This window comes from Passer domesticus, chromosome 8 (assembly GCF_036417665.1).
Source record: "Passer domesticus isolate bPasDom1 chromosome 8, bPasDom1.hap1, whole genome shotgun sequence".
Lineage (NCBI taxonomy): Eukaryota > Metazoa > Chordata > Aves > Passeriformes > Passeridae > Passer > Passer domesticus.
Window position 1 is genome coordinate 25,238,418 of NC_087481.1, and position 27,425 is coordinate 25,265,842.

The 27,425-nt window shown below is 47.7% G+C and overlaps 1 long non-coding RNA gene across 1 annotated transcript in view; it reads right to left on the minus strand.

Annotated features, from left to right (window-relative positions):
- Positions 1 to 360: 360 nt before the first annotated feature.
- The window catches only part of LOC135306206 (uncharacterized), a 29,796-nt gene continuing 2,731 nt past the window's right edge, over positions 361 to 27,425 (minus strand). The window contains exons 2-6 of the long non-coding RNA XR_010367038.1: positions 21,559 to 21,602; positions 18,464 to 18,577; positions 17,388 to 17,510; positions 6,049 to 6,139; positions 361 to 2,120 (exon numbers count right to left, since the gene is read on the minus strand). This is a non-coding gene — a long non-coding RNA (uncharacterized LOC135306206). The remainder of the gene's footprint in view (positions 2,121 to 6,048; positions 6,140 to 17,387; positions 17,511 to 18,463; positions 18,578 to 21,558; positions 21,603 to 27,425) is intronic.

The following is a 27,425-nucleotide window of genomic DNA, read 5'->3' on the forward strand; positions in this document are numbered from 1 at the left end:
GGGCATGGGGAGAGACAGACACAAACCCTTCCCCTCCAATCCCCCTGTGTCCTCTTGGACCCTGGTGTCACCTCTCTCCTCCGCCTTGGTGCTGCTTCACAGCATCTGTGTCCCACAGGAGGGTGGAGGTGAAAGCTGCTCCTCGGGGCCAGGAAAGCCTGGTTAGGAGATGGTGATTCCCAAGGTGGCCATTCCCAACGTGGTGTTCCATGTTAGGAACCTTTTCCCGTGTCAGGGGCTGGGCTGGGTTGCTGGGAACAGCCCCACATGTGCACACAGGGAACACAGGGGAAGGAGTGAGCACCCCAAACCACCAGGACATGCCTTAGGGGTGTTCACTGACAGCAGGTTTGCTCAGCATCTGGACCAGGGTCAGCAGTGCCTCCTGAGCATCTGGAAGAGAAGAGGGAGATCAGCACAGCTACAAAGCAAAGCAGGGATCTTTCCATCTCCGTCCTCCGTGTGAAGCAGAGCTGGCAGGAGAATTGGAAATTGCCAGGAGGGATGAATAAAGGAGAGAGAAAGAAAAGCCACAGCAGGACAGTATAAAAGCACCAGTGCTGTGGAGCAGGTGCAGAGGCAGTGATAATTCCCTGTTTCTTCCGAGAGAGGAACTAGGAGTGTCCAAATCGAGTTATCAGGCAGCAGATTTAGGGACAAACAAAAGACAGCGCTTTTTCCACGCCACCCACGATTAAATTATGGAACTCATTGCCACAGGGTGCTATGGAGACCTGCAGCCTAAGTGGCCCCCAGAAAGCATTTAGGCAAACTCACGGGGCACACGGGTCTGTCAAGGTCTGTTAAACATGATGGAACAGCCCCCTCAGGGAGTCCCTAAAGCCCAAGGCTGCCGGCAGCACGTGTCAGACAAGGGCTCAGCAGACCTTGCCAGAATTGCTGGACCAGCACAGCCTGGGAGATAAATAGCACCTAATCAGCTAAATAAACCATGTCCCACACCCCCTGAGGCCAAGGAGAGGTTACTGGGCTCAGAAGTGCCCATGATGGTGCTGCAGGATAGGCAGACAGGGGACCCTGGAGTTTCTATCCTTGTCCCAGTTCAGGGATTCTCCAGGATCCCTCACTGGGGATTTTTGGCTGGGGCTGCCCTCACAGTTGGCTGGGTGAGACAGGGTGAGCAGGGCTCTGCTGTTTCCACAGCTTCAGGCTGAGATGCTCTTGCTCAGGAAGGAAAGGGGGAAAAAACATCCCCCACTCCCCGTGAAGACACCACATTCCAGACCCGCCTGCCATGAGCAAGCCCCCTGCTCCTCACTCTCCATCCAGCATGTCAGCTCAATAATTTATTGTCCAGGAGGTGCAATAACCATCCATAATTCAGGAGCAATAATGTTCTACAAGTTGGAACTGGCAATTTGGCTCTGCGGACCATGTTCCACCTTCCCAGGGCTGCCTCATGCCACATCCAAGGACTGGATTCTTCTTGCCAAAAGGCACGAAGGCAGCAGCCACCTCCAGGTGGACGCAGCCCTGAGGGGCATCCTAGTAACAGCAGGTTCTGGAGCAGTGTCCCTCTTCAGGTTTCCGAGGCCTTCCTCACATGCTGGTCTGAAAATGATGATGAAATCTTGGATTTTGGTCCACAAGGCTGTGAAAACCCACAGGTCGTGGGGCTCTGTGTTGGTAGAGCAATGATGCAGAGCCCTGGCACTCAGCAGCAGCTCGTGGTGTTTTTGGTGATGAAGGCAATCCTGTCAGCACAGGAATCCTGTGCCATGGGAGCACACAGGTCCCAGAGCAAGATGAACCCTGCTATCTCAGCTTCTGAGGCTGATAAACGGCTCCATGGCACGGGATCCAAGTGATAACGTGGGATTGGGGGTGGCAGGAAGGAGAGGGGGGGCTGCAGCCACGGGTTGCCCTCCAGGAGATAACAGAAGCATCAGGGAAGCAGCAGGGAAGCACGGCAGCTCCGGGGAGAGGTGGGAAACGTGAGGCAGCGAGTTCTCAGATTAGAAAAACACCTCTTGCTCGGCAAACTCTGTTAGTCAAGACGTAAAACACGGGTGAAGCAGAGCATGCTGGAGCTCCCTCACTCCTGGGGGAGATGTTTATTAACTCGTCAAAACACAACGGCTGTTGTTGCCAGCAAGAACCTGGAAAGGCAGGAGAAAAAAAAAAAAGAGAAGATGAAATAGAAAAATGGGAGAAAAAATAAAGGTCCCGTGTGAAAATCATCTTCTGGTTCCCTGTGCTTAGCTGGGGAGTGTGCCTGAGCCTGGGCCATGCAGGGATTTGGGAGCATCCTCCTGGAGAGGCTGGGCCAGAGGCTGCTGCACCACTGGGCTCTGGCTCTCATGCTTTTCTCAGGAGCCACTCCCTGACCTTGGTGTAATTGGGCCACTTGGCCCAACATAAATTATAGCTTGCCACTGTGATATTTTCTGAAAAATCCCTGATTTTCTCCTGGGAAGCTGAGAAGCCTCAGAGAAAAAGAAAAACAATAGTTATCTCATTGTTTCTCCTGTGTTTTGCAATGCAATATGGAGATTGTTTATCAAACATGTGAATTGTTTTTTCTTAGTGCCCAATCACCGTCCAGCTGTGTCAGACTCGGAGGAATCAGTCACGAGTTTTTATTATTTATTCTTGTTAAGCCTTCTGATGTATCCTTTCTTTAGAGTTTAGTATAGTTTAGTATAGCATTCTTTAATATAATATAGTATCATATAATAATAAATCAGCCTTCTGAGAACATGGAGTCAGATTCACCTCTTCCCTCCTCCTGGGGACCCTCACAAAGACCACACAGCTCCTAAAATAAACAAGGTAATAGCTGGCAATGAGCCACCCAGTTAGTGCTGGGACAGTGCAGGGCTGCAGCCATTCCATCCCAGGGACACTGGAGCAGGGGATGGCAGAGCTGCTGCAATTATTGTCATCGTGTTTGGTCAAAGTGCTGCAGAGCAGGGACTAAGTTTCTCCATCAGTTATTTGCTGTTGCTTTACTTGCCTTGAAAGGGAGACAGGGGATTAACTGAGGGGTGGTCTCATTACCCTGGTTTTTGTCAGGAGCATCCCTCTGAAACGAAGCCTTGCTGCTCTGAACAACCCCAGTGCCCCAAAAGCTGCACATCACAGGCAGCATTGTCAGTTAATTATTATAAACCCAAGGGGTCTTTTTGGGGTGATGCTGGCCTTGATTCATAAAATCCTACAAGGTTTGGGTTGCAAGGGACCTTAAAGAGTCATTCCAACCCCCCTGTCCAAGGGCAGGGACACCTTCCCCTATCCCAGGTTGCTCCAAGCCCTGTCCAACTCAACCTTGGACACTTCCAGGGATCCAGGGGCAGCCACAGCTTCTCTGGGAACCCTGTGCCTCACAAAAAATCCCTTCCCAATATCCCATCTAACCATGAAGTTCCCCCACAGTAAGGGTGGCCACTGCAGGCCAGGGCTGTGGTACTTTCTGTAGGGTTTTTCCACCCTCTAGCACTGTCAATATGTACTTTAAAGAACAATTTACACCTAAAAACGCTCCCCTCCTGTGAAAGCGCCGCCGTGCAAAACAGCAGATGGTGTTTGAACACTGCAAAATGGAAAATATAGCTTTAAAAGAGAGATCTCAGAGTTGTCTTGGTGCTGCACGGGCACCTCGGGGTCTCGATTTGCAGCTTTCTGCATGGGGGAGAAAAAAAGATGGCAAGTGCTGTGAGATAATATTGGTGGAAGGAGAATGCTTTTCCTGAGGGGTCCTTGGAAATCGTGGCATGGGAACAATCCAAAAGGGCTCTGCAGGAAGGGCTCTGACACCAACAGCCCTCATGGGCCACCACATGAGCCCAGCCCAGGAAGCAGAGCAGGATTTTTCCTCCCTTCCTCCCCTCACTAGCCTTCATCCTGCTTCTTCAGCTGAAATGCTGTTTGTGGAGAGGCAGTGTGGGGTGGGGAAAGCATAAACCACCCTGCTCCCACTTGGGGCTGCTGGGAGAATCAGTCCTGTTGGGATGCTGATCCTCCCCAGGTCCCATCCCCTGGCTGGTGTTCCAGCAGCAGGAGGTCCTGCTCCCAGAACCACGCACCTAGTGCTACACTGACACTGCCTTTGTACATGAAACATCAAAACTATTCCTTAAAAACCCCTCTTCTCTCTCCCTATCCTGGAAGCAAAACCTCCGTCCCGCAGGCGATCCTCCCTCCATGTGAAAAAAGCCCCTTTTTCTTAGAGGCTTTCTCAATAAAAAAGCTCGAAGGCTGCTAATTTCCAAAACAAACAAGCAAATCTTTGGAGCAGCAAATGCAAAGGGCCCCGAAGGCACCTTCTAAATGTCAGGGAACAGCATCAGGCCTGACGTGTGCCCGGCTGGCGCTGCTGCCCGGCGCCGGCCCCGGGCACATCTTTGGCAAGTTTGGGTTTGGTGGGAGCAAAGAAACCCCCAAACCTGGGCCCCCTTACAGCTGCTTTGAAGCTCTGCAACAGGAAGAAAATACCATAAATTGGGCTGGGCTTCACTCCTAGCAACGACATTTTGACAGCTTCTATTTTGGGGATGGCTTTATTGTTTTCCCCCTGGTCCTCAATTAATGCCTTCCCTCAAAATAGCTACCAGCCAGCAGGACTTTTCCACTCACCAGGCTGAGAGCTGCTCCCTGCTTCCCCTGTGGTGCAAATGCTCGTGGATTGGGCTGGCTGTTCCCAAACCTCCTGTTCAGACCCCTCCAACAAGGACAGCCTCCCTGCTGGAGCCAGGTGCTGACGCTGAAAAGTCAACGTGGAGGAGAAAAAACAGCTTTGCAAACCTGATCTCCATCCTTCTGAGAGGGCTGTGCTCAGGTATGTGAGGCTCAGGAAGCAGATTTAGCCAGTGCCCAGGAGAAACACAGGCTGGGAATGCTCTGAGGGATGCAGGGAGGAAGATGGAGCCAGGGCTGATCTTCACATTCTGCACTCAATTTTGGAGGCAGGGAAAGCTCACCATATGGAGGGCCTTAAGGATATTTGGGTTGGAAGTAGACGGTCTGTGAGGGCCCTTCTGAGCCATTATATGATTCCAAACCCATTATAGGATTCCAAACCCATTACAGGATTCCATGACATTCCCTGTGGTGCTGGCTGAGCTGGACAGCCCCATCCCAAGGGAAGTGCTGAGCCTCACACAAGGATATCACAGCCCAGACCCCCTTGGGCTCCCTGCTCCCACTGCCGCTGAATAAACTCCTAAACTGCCCTCTCAAAGATTTAAGATTTGGTTAAATATTTGAGAAAAGCCCAGTACAAGGTATGTGGCTCCTGCTGAAATAGTCATTAATGTTTTGACAATTTTCTATCACAGATCACCCCTTCAAGCATGGTGATGCAAATGGGGAAAAACACATATATTTACTCAAAAAAAACCCCTGCAATTGCCTTTTGTCCCACATAATTTAGTAGCTATCAATTAGCCCGTGCAGACATGCCCCTCCCTCTGCTCCGGGTGAGCCAGCAGTGCCCCCAGCTTCCCTCCAGAGCAGGTGACACAGGAGTGACTCCAGGGGACAATCCACACAGAGCATGGGATGCCTTCTGCTGCGAGATGCTGGGATCTGGAGCCACCCCAGAGCTCAGCAGCCATTCCAAAGGCTCCAGTTTATAATTCACCTATGAGAGAACCCATCCTCCCACTGCAGGCTGCCCTTTCCCCCTCACCCAGAACTCCCATTTTCCCACATTCCTGAGCCCACATCAGACACCTTCTCCCACAGCACACTGGCCCCAGGTGCTTTTTTAAAAAATCTTTTCCCTTTTAATCCTTATAAACAGTTTCACCTGGGTGAAGCACTTGCCTGTGCCTCTCCTGGCCCCACTAAAGCACCAAAAGGTTGCCCCTCTCTGCCCATCAGCCCTCACCCAGCTGCCACAAAATGAGGGAGCGAAACAGCTCCTGCCCCAGTCAGCTTTTGATTTCAGTACAGCTAATGAAGTTAAAGGAGACCTTTCCTCTCCCCCCAGCCTGAGCTGGAGAAGCCAGAACATTTTAGCTGTTATCTAATTTGATGTGCAAAAAAACAGAGGGAGAGGGAAAAAGAAAAGCCCCCACAACTCACCGCTGGCTCCTTCTCGCCTTTAATTGAGGATACAAATGCCAGGCTGATTGTTGCTCTCCTTCAAATTCCCTCTGTCAGTGCAGAGCTCCCTCTGGTTCAGGACAAAAATTGACTTTGTGTCATGAATGAAGTAATTATTTCCCTGCACAAATGAATATGGCAATTATTTCCCTTTTGGGGAGGGACGTGCGTGAGGTTTGAGCTGCTGAGCAGAGCCACAGTCCCTTCCCAGAGCAGGGACGAGCTCAGGCTTTGCTCTGTGTTTGTCCCCTGCTCACACCCAGCCACCTCTTCCCTCTCCCAGCTGGAAAAGGGGCTGGATCCCAGCTGGATCCCCACCAGACACGGGCACTTTCCTGGATCAGGGGCTCTGCTGAGGGGGGAAATTGCTCTCCCCTTCAGATCAGCCCTTGAGCTGGAATCAACTTTCATCCCCCTGTGCTGTTTTCCCCCTGCCTCAGGAATTAGGGACATTCCCTAATGTGCCCACCCTGTATCCCTTCACACCAAGGATAAAATACCACCTTGGCTATGGGATGATTAGATGTGGGAAATGAATTTGTAGAAAATTCTTAAAGAAATAGTTGGCTTTTTATTATAACAGTGTGAATTATAACATCTGTATTGTCTCACCCTTCACATTATATAAAAATAGCATAAATTATAAAGATATATTACATATATTAAACATATCTATCAAAAATATCTATTATAAGTAACAGATATTTTATAGAAAAAAATTCTATAAAAATATAATAAAAGTTTTTTAAACACCTCTCAGTTGCCCTATCTCTGGGTCAGAAAAAAAACTTAATCTGACAATTACAGACATCTAGAATCCCAGGCTGGTTTGGACTGGAAGGGACATTAAAGATCACATGTTCCATCATCCCTGCTGCCATCCAGGAGGTCCTTCAGGAGCAGCAGGGCTGTGTTTGGACACAGAGGTGTGTCACACCTTCACCCTGCAACATCCTGCCTCCTTTCCCCCATGGATATTCACTCCCTGCCTGCCCACTCTGGCAAGAAAAGCTCCAACAGCTCAGAAATTTTTTCTCCACCAGTTCTGGAGGATGTTGCAGCTTCTGCAGGTGTTAAAAGCCGCTGTGAGGAGCGACTCAAAGGAAGTTCTTTGCAGCACGCTCCAAGATCTCTGAGCCCCACAAAAACAGCAGCGTGTCCTGCAGAGCCATGAACCAGCACTGAACCATTAACTGTGTCCAGGAATCCCAGGACATCCTGCAGGGACACATTTCCTGCCAGTGCAGGTGGGGCACTTGTGCTGATGCCTTGTGTAGGCTGATCTTGAACAGAGACCAGACAGAGCTAAAGAATGAAGCAGGGATTTATGAAAATTATCTCCTCAATGGATCCACCCTGGGCAGCACAAGAGCCCAGCCAGGGCTGCACCCAAGATGAACCAAAATGGTCACAAGATGAATCCAAAATGAAACAAAATGGTCACAAAATGCTCAACCACTCACAGGGTCTCTCACTTTTATAAGTTCTGGTCCATTTGCATATTGGGGTTAATTATCCAATTACAGTTTTAGCCCATGCAGTCCCATCCTGCTTGTTTTTCTCTCTCCAGCCCATGCTGTTTGTGCTCTTGGGCCTGAGATCTGGATCATTTGTCCTTGGTGCCCAACTACAGCAGGAATTGTTTTGTCTCCCTGCTCTGTGCAGAGAGTTCACCATCTCCTCATATGAAGCCCAAACCCACACACTGAAGCAGCACAGAATCTGAAAAATAGAAAAGCTGAGGCATCAGTGCCAGCACTCAGAAACCTCGTCCTTGCATCAGAGGTTGGAAGGAGGGATTTCAGGCATCTTCTTCAGAAAATCACATCCCTACCACCACAGCCACACCAATTCCAACAGCACAAGAACAAGGACGATTATGAGAGGGAGAAAAGTGGTAACAAATATCTTTTTAAGTGTATTTATTGTATGTAAGGCTATCACCTTACACACAGTTAAAAAGATCTTTACAGTGAAGGTGATAAAATACAGGCACAGAGGAGTGGAAGATAACCCATCCCTGTTATGCCTCAGGTTTTAACTTTTATATTTTTCAGATTCTGTGCTGCTTTAGTGTGTGGGTCTGGGTTCACATCAGGGGATGGTGAGCTCTCTGCACAGAGCAGGGAGACAAAACAATTCCTTCTCTAGCTGGGCACCAAGGACAAATGATCCAAATCTCAGGCCCAAGAGCACAAACAATGTGGGCTGGAGAGAGAAAAACGAGGATGAGACTTCATGGGCTGGAGCTGTAATTGGACAGTTAACTCCAATCTGCACATGGAGCAGAACTGATCAAAGTGACAGACCCCCTGAGTGCTTGTGCATTTTGTGACCATTTTGGATCATCCTGGGTGCAGCCCTGGCTGGGATCTTGTGCTGCCCAAGGTGGATCCATTGAGGAGATCCTTTTAATAAATCCCTGCTTTATTCTTTAACTCTGTCCAGCTTCTGCTCTAGGCCAGCCTTCCCAAGGCATCACCTGGAAGTGTCCAAGGTCAGGTTGGATGGGCAGTGCAGCACCCTGGGATAGTGGAAGGTGTCCCTGCCCATGGGAGGGTGTTGGAATTAGATGATCTTTAAGGTCCCTTCCAATCCAAACCATGCAGTGATTCTATGATTTACAAGCAGACAAAAAAAAAAAAAAAAAAAAAAAAAAAAAAAAAAAAAAAAAATCCTATGTGAGTTATTTACCTGCACAAAATTACGTGTTTATTTTACTGCTGACATTTCCCAGCCCATCATCACGTGGGCCAGCGCCAAGCCCCAGCACTCCCATCTCTTCACTCCAGGATCTAAAACCACAGGACACAAGCGCTGGAAAGTCACTTGAAGGTTGTGAGTGACCTTGAAGGAAGCTGGACATTGCCTTGTTGGCTGCGGCGGCAGGAGCGTGAAAATGTATTGCAGCCCTTGGGCAGCCTTCAGTTCTCATTTAAGCTGTTAATCAGAGGGGGAGAGGGAGCAGAGCAGCAGCAGCCACAGCTTTTCCCCGCCAGGCTGACTGGAAAAGTGTGAGTGGCACTGGAGGAGCCTGCAGGACATGGGTGTGGGGGCAAGGGGAGAGCAGCTCTGCCTTCTGCAAGAAGGAACAGCTCTGGGAGCTGAATATTCCCTTCTTCTTCTTCTTAGTCCTTCCACGGGTGGAGTTATCCTGGTTTTTATTCCATGGTTTGTTTGGTTGCTCAGGGGTGCCCAGCAGCTCTGTGGGTCTCTGCTGAGGGTGGCATCACCCCATTGCTCTGCCTGGCAGTTTGGGGCAGCTTTGTGACCAGAGGGATTTTGTGACCAGGGGGATTTTGTGACCACGGGGACCAATATTAAGGTGCAGGTGCCCCAGAGCATTCTGCCCTCTCTGTGCCATGGCAGTGGGACCTTGCTGTTTTCAGCCTTCATGTCACCATGTCACATCCACTGTGCCCAGCATCCCTGTGGGAGCCTGGCACAGGATGCCCAGAGCAGCTGTGGCTGCCCCTGGATCCCTGCAAGTGTCCAAGGCCAGGCTTGGAGCAGGCTGGGATAAGAGAAAGTGTCCCTGCCCATGGCAAAGAGATGGAACAAGATGATCCCTAAAGTCCCTTCCAGCCCAAACCCTCCTGGGGTTGTGTGACCTTGGGCCATGAAGCTGTGGGAGAAGGACAGAGAGGGACACAGGAAGAACGTGTCCCTTCTTCCTCCTTGCTGGCAGAATGTGACCTGGCCTGCCCAGAGGACTCAAGTACAGCTGGGATGATCTAAGGGAGAGCAGACAGAATTTGAGCAGAGCAGCCACCTCCCCCCTCACCTGCAGCGCTTCCCCTCCTCCAGCAGCACAAGGGTTAAGATGAGTCTATTACTGTTTGCTTGTCACTTTGTCGCTGATCTAATGACCATCGATAATAGCTGAATAAGAATTGATGGAGAGATGGATTTAATTAACCCCGGTGTCAGCAGCTCGCCTTGCTGTCTGTTTGTGTTAATGGAGCAGCTCAGGAAAAAAACTCTCCTGAGCTTTCCGTGGCTCAGCCTGCGGCAAGTAAAACACTCCTATTCATCAGCTGCACCCTCCAGGTAAAGCCAGGCAGTGCCACATGGCAATTTCTTCCTCCTGCCCCCAAAAGAATAAAATAATCACCTGCTCCGGTGCTCTCCGGGTCCCAGATCTGTCCTCCACCCCATCTCCACTCCCTTCCCTGCCTGCTTCTGCCCTGCTCTCTGCAGGGTGGCTGGGAGTGCTGATTTTGGGGGGCTGGAGGTCTTTATTTAGCAGGGGGTTTGATAACAGACCAGCACAAAGGCAGCACCCGCGTTGTGTGTCCTGACAGCACGGATGCCGGGGCAGAGGTGCAGGCAGAGAGGTTTTCCCAGCCAGCCAGACATCCTCTGGCACCCTCCACATCCCCTGGGGCCTCCTGCAGCCTCCTCATCCTAAAATCCAGCTGTGGCACGCACTCCACTGGGATTTATCCTCCTCTTCTGGGTTTCAGGATAGTTTGGGGGCCAGCAGAGAAGCACAGCCCAGCTCAGGCCATCCCAGTCCCACCAACCAGGCTGGCCCTGCCCTCTCCTTGATTGCAGCTGCTAATTAGTGTCTGCCAGCTCTTCAGCTGACCTTCAGATAATAGCTGATACTGCTCCTCATCCTCCTGGCCCGGCTTATCAGGAGGGTGACTGGGGAAATGCCAGCCTGGAGGAAAGGGGGGTGATGGCCCTCCTCACCTGTGCCCAGCCCATCCCAGTCAGGAATTATTTTCCTGGCAGTGGCAGCATCCCCCAGCTCATCCACCTTCAGCATTTCCCAGGGCAGCACTCCAGGGGTTCACCCTCCCTGGAATTTGGGAGGTTTTTCAGGGCAGGCTGGGGGGGGCTCATCTGGCACCCACCAGGTTTTTTCACACTTCCCCTTCCTCTCATTTTCAGCTGTGATTGATTTTCGTGTCCAGCCTTGACCCAGGCCTGGATCCATCTGGATCCCCAGCTGGGGATGCACTGGGGTGGTGCTGGTGCCATCCCTGTGCTCGCGGTGACAGACCAAGGCACGACTGTCTGAAGGAATAAATTTCTTTTTTATTTTTTTTTTAAAACCTTGCCAGGCTAAAAATATTCCTTCCAGTAAAAGCCCCAGCACTGCCTCGTGGCTGGCACTTCCAGGTAGGACAGGATGCAGAACCTCCATGGCACTGAAAAATTCCAGTTGTTGGAAAACCCCATTTCCTGCAGGGAAACAATGAGGTCAGCTCTTGGCCCCTTGTTTGTGGGGAAATGGATTTGTAAAGAATTGAACAGAAAATTTTAAATTTAATAGAAAATTTATATTTATAATTTATTTGTATGTAAAATACATATTTGTATTTATATATAAATATATATACACACCTTATATATAGATATATAGACATTTTATCTGTATATGAAATATATAGATACACTTTATATACATTTATATACATTTATATATACATGCATATTTATAGATATTTATGAATAAAGTATACATACATACATATATATTTTACATACATATAAACACATTTATATATATATAAATAATATATTTCTATGTACATTTAAAAATAAGAAATATTTACTTAGAAATATTATAGAATAAAATAAATATTATTATGAGGGAAATAGAACAGGAAATAAATTGTAAAAAGTAACCTTATAAATAAGATGAGATATTTTACAGAAATAAAATTATGAAAAATATATTGTAGCAAGATTTATGAGAAGTGATTTTAAATGATTAGTTTAAAATATTTATAATAATATTTTAAATAATATGTGAAGAAATACTTGTCATGTACTGTAATTAAAAATAGTTAAATTATATAGTTATTTTATTACCATATTAAATTATTTTATTGTTTTATTATATAGTAATTTTAATAGTTAATTTAAAAATAGCTTCTGATTGTGATGGTGTGAATTGTAACATCTGTATGGTCTCACCCTTCTCACAAGACTAAAAATAGAATAAAAGTTTTAACACACCTCTCAGTTGCCTCATCTCTAGGTCAGAAAAAAACTTATTCCAACACTTGTTCAAATTTTTTTGGTGTTTTAAAAACTTTTCTTCCATTTTCAGTCCCATGATAAGGGTGAGACAATAAAGATGTTATAATTCACACCATCACAGTCAGAAGCTGACTATTTCCTACTATAAACATTTCTTAACCTATCAACTTTTACCACACCATACTACAAACACTTTAAAGCCAATAATCTAAAATTACTCTTCCTAAGTCCTAATACAATGCATCTTTCATAGTTCTATTTCTCCAAAATATCTAGTCTTTTTTATAAAGCCATCCTTTAAAACTTATTTCTAATTCGATTTCTCCCTCCACAATGTCTGTCCTATTCTATAACATTTCTAAGTCAGCATTTCTTATCTCAGAGTTTACATACAAATAGATACTGTGTGAACCTTCTGTCAAGTTTAAAAATTTTCTACAAATCCATTTCCCACAGATGGGGAGAGCCCGTCCCAGCAATGCAATGGGACACATGGATCTCTCCCTCCCTACCCCAAAATATTTCCCTTCTCTTTGCTAAAATAAGCAAAGCTGGCAGTGGAGTGCAGAACTTCTCCTGGCCTCCTCAACACAGCCCTGGAAGCAGCAAAATTCATCCTGCCCTGGCAGAAATTGGGGAACCTGGGAAAGAGCCCAAGATCAGGAATCATCCCAAGTCCTGCCCAGCCTGGCAGAGCTCCCAGTGATGCCTTGGGAAGGCTGGCCTAGAGCAGAGGCTGGACAGAGTTAAAGAATAAAGCAGGGATTTATTAAAAGGATCTCCTCAATGGATCCACCTTGGGCAGCACAAGAGCCCAGCCAGGGCTGCACCCAAGATGAACCAAAATGGTTACAAAATGCACGACCGGTCACGGGGTCTGTCACTTTGATCAGTTCTGCTCCATTTGCATATTGGAGTTAATTGTCCAATTCCAGCTCCAGCCCATGCAATCCCATCCTGCTTGTTTGTCTCTTTTCAGTCCAGTTGTTTGTGCTCTTGGGCCTGAGATCTGGATCATTTGTCCTTGGTGCCCAGCTAGAGCAGGAATTGTTTTGTCTCCCTGCTCTGTGCAGAGAGCTCACCATCCCCTAATATGAAGCCCAGACCCACACACTGAAGCAGCACAGAATCTGAAAAATAGAAAAGCTAAAACCTGAGGCATCACCAGCTGCTGAGCTGAAGGTGAGCTGGAGCTTTCCCGCCCTCAAAAAAGCCTCAGAGTATCCCACATTTTCCTCTTTTAGCTTCATTTTCCCAACAGTGGCTGCCCACAGCGCTACTTCATCCCCAGGAAAAGATGGGCAAGGCTCAAGCAAGGTCTGGAACAGACTGAGCCTTTGGAAAGATGCTGACTGAGAGAGAAACAGGCTTCCTGTTTTGCTCATCCCTGTCCCAGACAGAAAGTACCTTTGCCAAGTACATCTTCAATTCCCTGCCAGTAACCTGCAGTCATGGAATACGTGAGGCTGGGGAAAAGAAAAAAAAAAAAAAAAAAAATCCAGCAGAATTTAATTTTGAAGACCCAGCCAGTCTTATAGCTTTTCAACTGCTGGAGCAGGTGAGCCAATAATAAAATCAACTGCCCAGAGAGGAAATGAATATTGGGTTTTGTTCCAAAAGGATGAGTTCAGCCAGCGTCAGAAAGAAAGGAAAAAATAATAATCACAGAAAATAAAAGAAGAGTAGGAATTGTTCTGTGACAAACGTATTTTGACAATCCAGCTGAAAGGGCTGACAGAGTTATGAGTGAGGGGGAGGAATTACTGATCTCTGAGTGTCATCTCACTTGTTTTTCTTGATTCAGCCTGGCCCTGCTAACAATGTGTGTCACTGCCCAGTGCTGGGAACATCCTTTGATGAGTGACACGTGGTGTCCCCACGGCACAGCCTGGCTCCATTTCACCTGCCAGCAGCCCCAGGGCTCTGCAGGGGACCCACCAGGCAGGCTGGGTTTGGGAAGGTCACAGGGGGAGGTCTCCAGCCACACATCCCAGTGCATTCCTGTTTGTGGTGAGCCTGGAGCTGCATTTCCTGCTCTTCTTCCTGGCTGTGGAATCACTGCATGGCTTGGGTTGAAGGATGAACTCGTTGAAGATGAACTTGTTCCTGTGGCAGGGACACCTTCCACCATCCCAGGTCCCATCCAGCCTGGCCAAAGATGGGGCAGCCACAGCTTCTCTGGGAATTCAGTACCAGCTCCTCACCACCCTCACAGGGAAGAGTTTCTTTCAAAGATCCCAGCTAGCCCTGCCCTCTGTCCACGTGAATCATCCCCCCTCCTCCTGTCCCTCCATGTCCTTGCCCAAAGAGCCTCTCCAGCCTTCTCCTTGCCCAAAGAGCCTCTCCAGCTTTCTCCTTGTCCAAAGAGCCTCTCCAGCTCTGTTTAATGCTTTAATTTCCATCCTCACACGCTGAAATGGGGCTCAAGGTCTCAGTTTGCACCCACAACCCTGTGTTGGGTACAGGGGAGAAGTGTAGGAGGGTGGCAGCTTTGGAATTCTGACCTGGTATGAAAACAAGAGCCTCTGAGGAGTTTTGGAGATCCTGACACCTCTGTGGGGGCTGGAGGTGCCTGGTCTGGAATGGAGTTTGGGACTGTGAGGCAGGTGGGTGCTGCTGAGGGGTCTCTATGCTGAAATCTACATCTGCTCTGGGCACCTCAGGGATTCCAAAAGCCCCTTTTCAGCCTGAGCTCCTGGAGCAGCCAATTCTGCTGTGGAACCTGAATGCTGGAAGGAGCCAGGCTGTCTAATTAATTTTAATTACCTTTAGAGCAGGGCTCAGCACCCAAGTGGGCAAACCTGATGGCATTCTGAGAGGTCCCCTCTGGTTAAAGGACACCTGTGAGAGGCTGCTTGAAGCCACGCTGTGGCCAGGCTCTGGCAGAGGGATGCTCCCTGTGACTCCCTCTGACTCATCTTGAGTCACCTCCTTCCGCGCTGCTGCTAATTAACTACCCACAGTAATTGTGAGAATTGGGCATTAGCAGCTTCTTATTCAGATTTTCCCCCTCCAGTGTGAAAAATATCCATCTTGAGGGGTGCTGTGGCAGAAGTGGGTCCTGCAGCAGCTTTCTCCATGGCTCCCCACTGCTTTTAGGACTCTTGGGGATCTTCCTGCAACTTCCTGGGGCTCAGCTTCATTCTGCAGCTTTCCAGACAAACACATTCCTCCTTCCCCACCCAGTGACATCTTTCAGGACGTGTTTCCTGAGGGTCAAAGCAGAGGGCAAGCTCCCCGAGAGCAGTGTGATGCTCCTGAGATAAATAAAGCTCTCGGAATGAAGCCTCCTCGGAGGGACAAGGGCAGCATGAATTTCTCTCAAGGCTTGGGGGATGGCTCAGTGTTTCCAGGAACAGCCACCTTGTGTTTGCACTGACAGCTGCTAAAACTGGGGGAGGGAGTTCAGCCAGTTGAAGGTTAGGTTGTCTGGGATGGGAAATGCTCCAGAAATTTCCAGTGATATATTTTTTTAGATTTTTAAGCCTGTTCCTGTGACTCTCTTGTGCAAATCTTTCCCACTCAGCTCGATGTCTGTGCCCAGCCTGGCCTTGGGAGAAGAAAACCCATCCATTCAGGCTGTTTTGGATGGATAGAAGTTCAAAATAAACAGCTCCAGACATTTTCAGTTGTTCCTCTTTTCAAGACAGACACTGAGGGGCTGGAGCGTGTCCAGAGAAGGGAAAGGAGCTGAGGAAGGGGCTGGAGAACCAGGAATGGCTGAGGGAGCTGGAAAGGGGCTCAGCCTGGAGAAAAGGAGGCTCAGGGGGCTCTGCACAACTCCTTGATGGGAAGGGGCAGCCAGGAGGGGGTCAGGTTCTGCTCCCAGGTACAAAACAAGAGGAAATGGCCTCAAGTACTGCCAGGGAAGGTTTAGATTGGATATTAGGAAAAAATTCTTCATGGAAAGGGTCACCAAGTACCAGCACAGGCTGCCAGACTGGCTGGACTCCCCAGCCCTGGAGGGATGTGGAAGTCACCTGGATGTGGCACCTGGGTGTGGCAGCAGCTCTCTGGCCACAGAGAGCAGAGACAAACTTTCCTGAGAAAGAAAAATCCTGGGAAGCTGTGTAAAAGCTGTGAAAAACTTGGAAGAAAAGAATTCAGACAATTACTAGCCCTTTTTCTGTAACCATTGTTTATAGATATGGTTCTCTAGAGTGTGTTATTGATAACCACCAATAGTGTGTGGAGGTTTTGACTTTGAGACCAATCAGGCCTTAGATCCACCATTGTTTCTGTAAGAACTGTAGATTTCTAATAATAAAATGTCTTTCGTGCCTTCTAGATCATGGAATCAATACTAATTATTACCCACCTAGAGACCTACTGCCACACCTGGCGACAAGGTTTGGCAGTTCTGGGGGAATGGTTGGACTTGAGGATCTTAAAGGTCCTTTTTTCAACCTAAATGATTCTTTGATTCTGCTCCCACTACCCTGCTTTGTGCTGATATTGGTCAAATGCAGGGAAAAGTGAAAAATAAACTCTTTTTGTTCACTCTGATGGCAGTTCCAGGCCAATACCCCATCATTCCTCTCCCTGCTCCTGAGGACACCAAGCTCCTCAACAGCTGCATTCTGCTCCAAAAATGTGTGAGAGCGTGCTGAGGAAGAGCCCAGCTGCTCAGGGGCTGCAGGATGGCAGCAGTGACCCCCAGCTCCAGCCTTCAGTCCCCTGGGGAACAGCTGGAAGTGAAGCTGCCAGGTTTCATCACCCCCAGCCCCTTCCTGGGATGCAGACCTTGTTAACATGCGAAATAATGGGAAGATGCAGGTGGGGTTCTGCCTGGTTAACCAGGAGATGCTTCAGTGAGAATTATCCAATTAAATCTCCATCTCTGCCTCGCTCCTGTGGCTTTTCCCCCCTCCCACTGTGGTGGCATTGTCACCCAGAGCAATGAGCAGGCTCCTGATAGAGTCTGGCCACGTTCAGCTGGCACTGGGGACCCTGCAGGGCTCTCTGGGCTGCTGGGAGGCATGGGAAACTAATCCCAGCATAAATATATACTCTGGCACACAGCAAATCATCTCAGGAGAGGGTAACCAGTGGTATTCTCCCCTTTTTGAGAGCCCATCCTTTCCTCCTTTGCCATCACCCCATAAACAAGCCCAAGAAGGTGCTGATGCTTTCCTTAAGGGAGGATGCCAAACTCTGCTCTTCCAAAAAAAAACCCCAAAAAAGCAAAAAAAAAAACCAAACCAACCCCAAAACAAAAAAACAAACAAAAAAAACCCCCCAAAAAAAATCAAACAAAACCCCAAACAGACGGAAGGAAAAAACCCAAGAAACAACAACAAAAAACAAAAAAATACTAATACCTTTCCAGTCTTGTCACTGCTAAGTTGCTCCATGACTTCTGGGTCAGCTCCATATATTCCCAAGAGCTGATTGTTTTGTTACTTTCCCCCTGGTGTTTCCAGTGCATTTTTAACCTGGGATTTCTGGTTAAAACAGAGCAAAAGAAACAAGAGAAGAAGTAATTTTAAAAACCACTTAAAATCACTTTTTAAAAACCCTGGAGGTAAAACCCAACAAACAAACAAAGGGAAAAAAAGAAAATAAAAACTACCCCCCCCCAAAAAAAAAAACCAACAACAACAACAACAAAAAAAAAGACATAAAAACCAGAAACACAACAACTCAAAAAAATCAGAAAAACCCGAAACCACAGAAAACAGCCCTACCCTGCCTCCCAGCAGATCAGCCCAGGCCTCTTTGCCCCCTCTCCATGAGCCCCAGGATGGTGGCATTGAATGGGGACATCTTCCTGACCCCAAGACCCTTCCCCATCCCAGCTGCTGATGAGGATGAGGATGGAGAGGGAAGGAGCTCACCCAGGCAGATAACAAAGCTTTGTTGATAGAGGGTTCTCCCCAAGGGCTGGACAGGAAGAGAAAATGGGACTTTAGGGGCAGAGAGCTCCTTCTGAGTGATCATGTGGCCACGATTTCCAACATCACTGGGCAAGGAGTTTCTGCCAGGGAAATGGAATTAAAGACAGCAAACCCAGCCCAAGCTGAGGAACTGGAAGGAGGAAGCAGGATTCCCAAGAACAGCAGCTTTATTGTTTGGCTTTTCCCCCATTCCTGGATATGGGATGGGTGGAATCCTGCTCCCCTGCCCTCAGGCAGAACAGAACTTTGCTTTCTCCTCTGCTGTCCTTAGAATTGTTCTTCCAGAGGAGATCTGGCTTATTTTTGAGTAGGAAACGGGGTGATATTTGCTAGGTGGACCTCAAAGAGGGGGCTGTGCCATACAGCATTCCCATTATACACAGGTGTTTACCTTCCTCAGGCTCCTCATTTCTCTCTCCTCACCAGGTAAGCCCTGGAAATGTCACCTCCCCATGCCTGTAATTAAACCCTGTGCCTTTTGTCCCAGCATGCACACACACCTGGACACAGCTCCTCTCTCTCCTCTTCAAAAACTGCCCAAAACTTTGGTTTTGCTCCAGATCAGCCATGCAGCCGTGCAGCTGGATATTTTCATGGCAACAGAGTTTGTCCTCCTGCTCCCCTCCCATTCCCCCAGATGAAGAAAAGGGGGAAAAAAATTAAAAATAAGCAATTTTAATAATGCCACAAAACCAGACAGGGATATAAAAATCCATTAAGAGCTGGAGTGGCCCTCGCAATGGGAAGTGCTCCAGCTCCTTCGCCTTCTGTCTCTCTCTCCAACCCCCTGAAAGGTAACCTTTAAAACACACTCAGTACTTAAACCTCTGGCATTTACCTTCATTTCACTCTGGCTTTTATTTCTTTCCAGGGGAGGAGGGCTTTTATGCTGTAAGAGGACAAGTTGGGTTGGTTTTTCCTTCCCCTCAGCTTGATTATTTTCCCCTCCTGTGCAGGTGGTTTCTTTTTTTTCCCCTTCTTGTTTTGCTGCCACCATCACCCAGGCACTCAGCCCCCATGGGTGAAGGAGCAGGGGGGGCAGCACAGCATCCAAATCCCCCCAAATTTTTTCAGCCATCCAGCAATTGGCTCATTTATGGGCAAGGATCTCCTTAGAGCCAGGCAGAAGGCTGGGATCTCTTGGAATCCCAGTGGAACTGGAGGATCTTTAGGGTCCCTTCCATCCCAACCCGTTTGGTGATCCTATGAATTCCAGCCAAGGGCAAGGCCAGCAGTAGCACCTATCCCAAACTGAGATTTGGGTGATGCTGGAGAGGGAACAGTGGTCTGAGGTTCCTGGTGGGTGGCAAGAAGGTTGTGATGCTCAAACCCCAGCAGCTTTTGTGGGGCTTTTCCTTTTTACGTGCACACATCCCTCAAGGTCCCCCAGAGAAGGAAAACCTCCAAACTCCCCTTAATATTCATCTGCCCACAAAGAAATCCTCCCTGACCTGGTGCCTGCCAAATACCCCTCTTCAATGGGGTCTCACAGAAATGCCACTTCCCCTGCTCCTCTCACCCACCTGTAACACAAAATTCGGGGTTCTGAGCCCCTTTCACCTCTCTGCCTCACCATCAGCCTCCCTGGGACAGCCTCCTACTTTTTGGCCCTTTAAGACCTGCATCAGGCAGCAAATGCTTTGGGATGGCTTCACTACATCCCTGTGAATCCTGGTGTGGAGTTTCATGCCTCCTAGAGATGGAGATCCACGTCCCACTCACACCAGTCTCATCACAGGTTGCTCACTGCATTTTCTTCCCTCCCTGCTTCAGAAGTGATGGGATGAGCAGAACATCTCATTGCAAAATAAAACTTTATCTTTTCCAGGCTGGAAGAGAGCTTGAAAGCACCCATGGGCAAAGAGAGAGTCCAAACCATATTAATCAAAGGAAAAGTGGCCAATTTTTGCAAAGCCATTCATTAATTTCAAGTGTGACCCAGGAACAGAGACATGAATTATTACTTCTTTCTAACCCAGCAGTGATCCCAGGCTGATTCTGTGCCATGTCCTGCACAGAGGGAGTCCTGAGCAGTCCAAGTTCCCAGAGGGACATCCCAAATACCTGGAGTGATGGGGGAAGTTCATCCCCCTGCCAGAGCTGCACCTGGGGGAGGCAGGAGCACCCAAAAGCTGCTCACAATTCCCATAATCTCTTTTTCATCCCAGTTGGTTTTTCGGGGGTTTTTTTGCCTCCCAGTCTTTCTGAGAAAAGTTTTCTTTTACACCACAAGTCTTTTCTGAGCTGGCAGCAGTCAGGTAATGAAGGCAGGAGTTCTCAGTGATGCTTCCTCCTGTCCTGCTAAAATCCTCATGGGGCAACCCCAAAATCTCCCTCTCCTGTGGACCACCATCCAGTACAAAGCCTCAACTCATACTGAACAGTTATTCCCTACTTTTTCAGCATGAACAGGACCTGAAGAAGGAGCCAAACATTTGGGTCAATGAGCAGAGCTTCATTTTTTGGATGGAGTTTGTGGTTTTTGGTGTTGCAGGGTTTTTTTAAGGGGAGTGATAACTCCCATCTGGTAAAGACCAAACCTTCACCTCTTCATGGCTCTGGATCAAAACAAGTCATCACAAAATAATCTGTGCATCAGCCCAGTGCTCTGCCCAGCTCCAGGTACCAGCTGTTTCACAGACTGCCTCTCTCCCTGGCTCAGGCCCAAATTTTCATGGCAGACAATCAGCACAACAAATGGTCAGAAAGGGGAGCAAGGCCTGTGAGCCGATTACACCAGACTGAAATAGCCAGAAACAAGCAAAAAACCCACAAAATGCTGCAGATCAGCACCTCACAGCTGCTGCAGGTGGGCTCCTTGCAGCTATGCAGGTTGGAGAGGGCAGAGAAGCCTCCTGGAGGAGGGGATTTCCTTTCACAATGCTGCATCCAAGGGCTGGGCCATGTCTGGGTGTCACATTCATATTTTCTGAAAAAATCCCTACACCCAGGATTCTTCTCCTGGGAAGTTGAGAAGCCTCAGAGAAAAAGGAAAACAATATTATCTCATTTGCTTCTCCTGTGTTTTGCTCCTTTGGAATGTGGTTGGAGATTGTTTACCCACAGGTGATTGTTTGATTGGTTTCATGTGAATTGTTTTGACTCATTGGCCAATCAGGGCCAAGCTGTGTCAGGACTCTGTAAAGAGTTTTCATTATTATCTTTTTAGCATTCTGTAAGTATCCTTTCTGTATTCTTTAGTATAGTTTAGTAGAGTATTCTTTAATATAATATAGTATCATAAAATAATAAATTATCCTTCTGAGAACAAGGAGTCAGATTCATCATTCCTTCCTGCCACGAGGGCACCCCACAAATACAACATCTGGGCTTGACCAAACAAGATGCCATGGGCATCTTCCATTATGCCAGGGTGCTCTAAGCCCTGTCCAACCCAGCCTTGGACACTTCCAGGGATCCAGGGGCAGTCACAGCTTCTCTGGGCAACCCATCATCATCCCCCTTGGTCATTTTTCCAGTCCCTTGACCAGAGAACAGGATTTCAGTCAGAATTTGTTGGTACAGCTGATGCTCTGCATGAGCAGGGGGGTTTATTTAAGGAAAGGAAACAAAAAGTGCAAAGGTATGAAATTACCTGAGGATTTTGTCTGAGCGTGACGGGATGGGGCTCTGGTGGCACTGAAAAAAAGAGATAACAAGAGAAAACTTTGCCTCTTCAGAGATTAATCTTTGCAGAGATTAAATTGAAGCCTTCAGGTCTGAGCCATCGATTGCATTTCGCTTCCCTGACAGTTTTGTGGAAGTACAAATTGCAGAGGTTGTGGACAGTACATTTTTTTAGCCATCCAGCAATTGGCTCATTTATGGGCAAGGATCTCCTTAGAGCCAGGCAGAAGGCTGGGATCTCTTGGAATCCCAGTGGAACTGGAGGATCTTTAGGGTCCCTTCCATCCCAACCCGTTTGGTGATCCTATGAATTCCAGCCAAGGGCAAGGCCAGCAGTAGCACCCAACCCTACCCTTTCCCCCTTGAGAGGACAGGTTTGAGGGCCAGAGCACTCCTCCTCTCAAGGGAGTTATTCCCATTGTATCAGCAGCAATGACCCTTTTAACCCTTTCCTAGGAGCAGGAGACAATATCAAATGGGATCAACTCAGATTTAATAAACAAAAAAAATCATTTCTTAACAGCTATTAGGCACAATCCATCCATCCATCCATCCATCCATCCATCCATCCATCCATCCATCCATCCATCCATCCATCCATCCACTTCTGCCTGTTCCCTGGAGGCCAAAATTTGGTACAAGGCAGAAGCACGAGTTGTGCAAGAACCTCTGTAACTGGTGGTACCCAAGCTGAATGAACATTTGGAGTGAGCAGACTGGAAGGGATGGCTTTCCCTGGTTCAGGCCCAAGGGGAGGGGGTTTCAGAGATCAGCTTTCTTTTTTCATTTCCACCATATCTGTCCAGAAGGGCTGGGCATGCAGAGGAGATGGACAAGATAAGGGAGTGTTCAGTTAATTCCACTTTAAACCCAATTCCATTTCCATTCTAATCAGAGCAGCAGGCGTGTTTTAACAACTGATTATCTCTCCTGGGCAGTTGTGTGTATTCTTCTTGGCTACCTTCTCAGTTTTTCCAAGCAAAGCTCTGCTGTGATTGTAACATAAATAAAAGGGGAGCAAGGCAGAGCACGAGCACTTTGGAGAATGCTCTGCCAAGAATCAGGAGCAAGGTTTCCTTTTTCATTCCTGAGGGTGAAAAATGAAAGGTGCTCACCATAGGAAAATATAAACCCTTAGAAGCGGAGCAGAGACCTCAGCAAATTGTTATTACTAAGGACTAGCTGTAACAAAAACCTCTCTGTGACAGACACTCAGCCCTCACAGATGTTCCAGAACTGCTGAATCTCCAACCTGTGCATCCCACAGGGCCCAGAAGAGGCTCTGAGCACCCACAGCCAGCACCTCCTACCCACCAGCAGCCCCCAAGCCTCTTTTGGAGCTGAGAGCAGGACAGAGGTGAAGGAATCCCAGCCCTGGTGTGGCTGAAGCCTCTGCAGGTGGATGGAGCATGACAGGGTCCTCTGGGAAAACTCTCCTGCTTCCCAAAATCTCATTACATGGGGTTTTTTCCAAAGCTTGTTATTGTTATTATATTTTTAAATTTATTATTATTATTATTATTATTGCTGCTAAACTTGTTTGGGAAAAAAACCCCAGCACAGAGCTGAGTTTCCAATCCCCTCCCCATCCTCAGGCTGCCTCCACCTGGGAACCCCAAAGTCCCTTTTTCACCCTTCTTCCACGCAGGCAGCCAATTCCCAGATGTGAGACTGAGCTGGTTTTCCCTTTTCCATAATGTCACCCTCATTTCTGTTGGCACTGTCTCTCCCCAAGGCCACATTCCAGGGGGTGTTTTTGTTTAAGGAAAAGGGTTTTTGGCAAAAAAAAAAAGGGGGATGCGCCACTATTGCAGACACTCCACGTTGCCAGGATGGCACTTTAAATATTCCCATCCTCTTTATCATGTTACAGTCACTGATTCCAGATGAAATTCATGGACACCCATCCCACAATAAACACCAGGTCACACAGAGGGAAGAGCAGGAAAACAAAAAGCAGTGTAAGCGCCAGCACTCCTGACACTTTTTTTTTTATTTTTTGACTCCCTGAAGTCCTGGGCTGGTGCTTAAATTTCCTGTGCCCCATAAAAGCTCATTAAACAGTTTCAGGGGTCACCTCGATGGCATTTTCCTCGCTCCAAATGGGATGAGACAGCTTAGAGTTAATAAGTCCGAAAGGACCGCTTATAAAATAAGATGTTGTCACAAGGTGTTGTTAAAATAGCAGCTGAGCTGGCCCATTTGGAGAGCTTAATGGCCCCACGTTTTAAAAATATCTGTGCTCCATTTCCCCCAACAGATCATAAGTCTGAGGCAGGTATGGATTTTCCTGCCTGGGTGCTGTGCCGAGTTCCAGCTTTTCATCCCAGGGGATCTCCCTGTCTGCTCAAAGCCCTCCTGCTGCCTTTGCCACTGGGTTTTTGCAGCTTTGGGCTGCAGGGATGGGCTTGTGCTAAGGTCATTTTCCTGGAATCATCCCCGTCCCCATCTGTTGGAATAAATCAGCTGAGATTCTGTTTTCCTCATGCAGAAAGGCAATTTGTATTTGTAGGAAATATCAGAAGGCACTGTGTTAAACCTGATTGGTCAGCAATGCAGTGAGACTCAGTTTATTCATATTGTATATGTCTATCAAATTTTCTCTCTCTAGAACTGTTTCCATTTTTCCTTTTCGAGTTCTCATGGGACAAACCTTATTGGTTACACAGGTGCATTTGTTTTTCACCCCCAGAATAGATTGTTGTGTTAAACAAACTTCTCATTCCCAAAATAGCTTCACATGGGAACTTGCAAATTGCTTGTTAGCTGCACTTAGAAGAAATGACAGGCCAGCTTTGGCAATTTCAGCAGAGCAAGGCCTGGTTTCACAAGGCCTTTCTTTTATAAAATTCTTCTACCTGTCTGTGACACCCATCCGCCTTGCTGGCAGATGCTCCTTCTTCCCAAGCTGCTCTTCCTTCCCAAGGCTCAGACTCCTGGGGGATAGCAAAGCTGCTCCCACCCAGGTTGATATTCTATTTCTTTTTTACCTTGTGCTATTTGCAAGAACTTCACGCCCAGCACGGAATTTTCCGACTGACAAGTGAAATTTAGTCAGCAGAGCTTCCATTATTCCCAATTTATTCCTGCACCGGAGAGTTGTGCGGGATGAAGGGCTGGAGAAAGGAAAACACGGCCCAGCAGCAGCCAGCAAACCAAACCCAAGCAGAATTATGATCCACAATTTATCAACCATTACGTGCAGGGGATTTCAAGTGTATTTATTGCAATCTGACTGCGAGCAGCTCAGAAATCAATTTGGAAAATGTGGAGGGAAAGTGTGGAATGATGTTTTTTGTTATCCTTTCCCGGGTAAATAACAACAAACCCTCAGCTTCTGAAGGGCTTGCCGTCAGGGACAGCATTCAGCCCAGGGTGGATAGAACAATGGGATGAATGAGAGGGGAGGGATGCACAGAAGAGGATGGAAAAGCCATGGGATAAGCATGGGGACACGAGGATGGGACTTGCTGAGGAAGGGATGGATCACTGGGATTGAAGCAGAGCGTGTGTGTGGACACATCCATGGAAGTGGAGGGGTTTGAGTTGAAGGAAAGTCTGCAGAAATCCCAGCTCCAAGCTGATGCCTCCCACTGGGCACTGCTGAGGCACCTCCAACCCTCACTCCAGGTCTGTCCATTCTGGAAGGACACTGAGGGGCTGGAATGTATCCAGAGAAGGGAATTGACTTGGGGAAGGGTCTGGAGCTCCAGGAGCAGCTGAGGGGGCTCAGCCTGGAGAAAAGGAGGCTTAGGTGGGGCCTTCTTGCTCTCCACAACTCCCTGACAGGAGGGTGCAGCCAGGGGAGAGGCTCTGCTCTTTCCCAACCTAAACAATTCTGGAATTCCATGACCCTAAGCGAGTAGATAAAGGAAAATGTGGTGGGCATGACCCCCAGCATACTGGACCTGCTGGACCAAATCTGAACTGCTTCAACACCTGAGTGCCTTCAATCCTATGCTAGCCCCTGTCTGGGACTGATTTGGAAAAAGCTTGGCTTTGTCCAGCCTGATCAAGAGCACCTCAGGGCCAGACTTCTGGGTGGGAAGGGGGGAAATTCCCTTTGTATCCAGGGAAGGGATGGGTGGAGGCATCCTCCCCAGTCCTCACTCCTCCCTTACAGGTTTGGGAGCAACCAGCCCAACTTTGCCAGGAAAGCTCTCCAGAGACACAGGAGAGGTGGTGGCTGCCATGCCTGTGTGGAAAATCAGGGCATCTGCTCCCAAAGGTTGGATGATACCAGCTTTTCCATTTTGGTGATCTGCAACCATCTGGTGCACTTCAAGCAAGAGGGTTTCTTCTCCTCCAATTTAAGAAAAATGATGAGATTAGATGAGAAGCTGAGGGGAGTTTTGCATCTCTTTAATAATGACCTTTTTCCAGGTTTTTTTTTCCCTGTCGCGCTGGGAAGAAAACTTCTATTTTAAAAGAGAAACTGGGTTTCTCATATGTTCCCATGATTCCTGATGCTGGCACTTTCAATTAATCACTGCAAAGAAGCCACCACAAAAATAGCGATACCAGAACTGAATACCCTCTGGGCAAATGCTGCAAATGCTGCCTGATGCATTTAAAAAATAATAAATAAAATCCTTCTTTTCCTTGGCACCTCTCCTCTGGCTCATCTTATGCAAATCACCTCAGTGAGGAGAATTTCCCAGGCCGTGACTGAGGCTGGTCAGTGGGGCAGATCGAAGCAGCAGGTTCCCAGGTAATTATTTATGTGTGAACTCAATGCCAGGAGATTAAATCTGAGCCACGTTCTCTGCCTGGGTCCCTTCTCCCTCAGAGCCACAAAGTTTGATCTTGTATTTGTTGGGAATGTCCTGACAAAGGCAGGAATGATGAATTTGACTCTATGTTTTTAGACGGTTAATTTATTACTTAATAATACTATATTATATTAAAGAATACTATACTAAAGAATACAGAAAAGATACTTACAGAAAGATAAAAATATAATAATGAAAAACTCGTGACTCTTTCCAGAGCCCTGACACAGCTTGGCCCTGATTGGCCAAAGAGTGAAAACACTTCACACCAGAATCTAATAAAACAATCACTTGTGAATAAACAATTTTTAAACACATTCTACATGAGCAAAAGAAAAGAAAAGCAAATAAGATAAGAATTGTTTTATTTTTTTCTGAAGCTTCTCAGCTTCCCAGGAGAAGAATCCTGAGCAAAGGGATTTTTTCAGAGAATGTAAATACTACAGTTTAACAGCTCGGGGAGGCAAAGGTTTGAAAAGCTCCAAAATCTGGTAATCCCATGAGATACGGTAATTCCAGAATTCATCCCACCCCACTGGCATGTTTGGGAAGGAGATGCCCTGAGGTCCTTGTCACTGGCAATCTGCACCGTCAGAATGAGCCCAAGAACGAGTTCTGAGGAACGGAAGAATTTCCTAAATCTGGTTTACCCCAGGACGTGGCGGGTGGCAGCAAGTTCAGGAGAGGTTTTCCAGAGGTGAGGGGAGCTCAGTTCTCTTAGCATGACCCAAAGCCCTCCTGGATTCAGCAGGTGTCACACTCATATTTTCTGAAAAAATCCCTACACCCAGGATTTTTCTCCTGGGAAGCTGAGAAGCCTCAGAGAAAAAGGAAAACAATATTATCTCATTTGCTTCTCCTGTGTTTTGCTGCTTTGGAATGTGGTTGGAGATTGTTCATCCAACAGGTGATTGTTTGATCGGTTTCATGTGAATTGTTTTGACTCTTTGGCCAATCAGGGCCAAGCTGTGTCAGACTCTGGAAAGACTTACGAGATTCAGTAGTATTTTTTAACCATCTGTAAGTATTTTTTCTGTATCCTTTAGTATAGTTTAGTATTCTT